Source organism: Onychomys torridus, unplaced genomic scaffold (genome assembly GCF_903995425.1).
Source record: "Onychomys torridus unplaced genomic scaffold, mOncTor1.1, whole genome shotgun sequence".
Classification (NCBI taxonomy): domain Eukaryota; kingdom Metazoa; phylum Chordata; class Mammalia; order Rodentia; family Cricetidae; genus Onychomys; species Onychomys torridus.
This window is the reverse complement of record NW_023411531.1, coordinates 40,756-43,012: the sequence shown is the minus strand read 5'-3', so window position 1 is coordinate 43,012 and position 2,257 is coordinate 40,756.

Below are 2,257 nucleotides of genomic sequence, written 5' to 3'. Positions count from 1 at the left end.
CTGCTGTGCTTACAACAGTCTTATTTTTTTCATCCTCATGTGTATGTACACACTGTGTGTAAATGTGTATGCATGTTTGAAATTGTGTGGATGAACCCCTGTGAGTGTACTTTCATCTATGAATGACAGAAAAGCATTAGAGGATATCTTACTACTACCACATTCCTAAAGTAATATAGTTTTCAGCTGCCTCACAAGTTGTTCATATATATATATATATATATATATATAATATATATATATATATATATTTATGTGTGTGTGTATGTGTGTATGTGTATATACATATATGTATATATACACATATATATGTATATATGTATCCTTTCTTTTTCATAGAATATATTTTAATTTTTCCTTTCTCAATTCCTCTCAGAACCTCACTCCCTATACACCCACCCAACTTTATGTTCTTTCTCTTTTAGAAAAGAAATCAGAGCATACAAGCAAAAAACCAACAAGACAAAAAAATGGCAAAACAAAACAAGAAGACCATAAAAACAAATAGTGCCATTGGGTTGGGGCCACACCTTCAACTGTAAGCCTATAGTGGATACTTAATATTTAAAACTCTAACAACCACACACACATAAGCTCTTGTCTCCTTTCATCATCTACTACTCTTCAAAGATATATTTCAATAGTCTCATTTATCAGTGGGAGGTGGCAGTGTATCTTAATTTTAACACGCATTTTTTGTCATCTCAACACACAAGAAAATCAGCGAGGGAAGAATGAATAGTCCCATTGCTGTTCTGTGACAGCCGGTCAAAATTATTCAGATCCAAATTGCAGAACTCATAAGGGACTGTCATGTGTCTGAGTGTGTGTCTTTTCTTCCTTGATGCTTCTTGACTGCATTCTGAAGTATTTCTGTCTGTCTGTCTGTCTGTCTCTCTGTATCCTGCTGTCTCTGACTCTGTCTCTGTCTCTGTCTGTCTCAAACACACATACACACTCTCACACATATATACACACAAAGAGAGAGAGGCAGACACATACACTCATACTTCTCTTTATTTATCCTTTCCAGAATTAAGATCCACTCCAAAGAAAACTCAGTGTTCCTTCAGTGATTCTCTTCTTGTTTTTCAAAGGATGAAATTAGTCAAATGAGTGAAAAGTCCTTGAGGCTCTGTGGATCTCAACAATAATACTGGACTCTAGAGACACATTGCAAAGAGAGTTGCTACTACAAAAGAGGAAAGTGAGTTGTAGCTCAAAATTCATAAGAGCCCTGAAGAAGAGGGGTACAAAGGTGGACAATGGAGTGCTGTGCTATTAACATCATTTAAGAAGAGCTCCTGAGAGAAGAATTAGCTCATTCAACTTTAAAGATGTCATAACTTATTTTGTTTGCACTTGGCTCCTGTATGCTTACAGAGCTAGTTATATATCTGTGAATATATAGATTTGAATATATTTGTGAATGGCATTCTCAAAATGTTCTCATTAATCTTATGTAAGAGTAAGTATAAAAAATTATCAGCTTTCAAAATATAGCATAATTTTCTTATAGACTGAAAATATAGTAGTGCAAATCCAAGGCTATTTAAAACTTACTCTTCTAATACAGTACTGGAATTTTCCATGTAGAAAAGATAAATGCAATCCTGAGATTTTTTTTTTGAGATTTTAAATTTTTCAGACTGTTATACAGTCTTCCTTTTTATTTCAAGTGTTTATGTCAAGCATGCTGAGCAAGATGAGCTAAGGAGAAGGGTAGATGCGTGATAAAGAGTAAGAGAAAACTAACCCGGAGAGCATCTGTAATTCATGTGCAGGTAATTTTCATACTGTTACCATTATAAGTACCAAACATTTATTTCGTTACTTTTAAGTTATTAATTAAGGTGTTATCATTAAGAATTGAACCAATGACATTGGAGGCTGTTCTTTGTTGTAAGTTATTCTAATTGCTAGACATTGTATTTGCTTTTCTTTTGGAACACATTTTTCCACAAATGAAGCACAAATTTTAACAATAAATTTGATCCAATTCATTTAAGACATAAGACATTGATGTATTTCATGGAGGTGCTATTGCTTGTACATTTTTTTTTTTGCTAATGCTGTGATTAAATGGGAGACAAGGTATTGTTAGATATTCTCAGAACATGACAAATTTAAGAGTTTCTATTTCTAATGTCAAAAAACAGATGAAATTGAAATTTTAGGTCACTACATAGTGATTTTTAAAGCTTTCTATTTTTATGTCTCAAATAGTTGCAAATGTCATTATTAGTGAAGCTGTAAA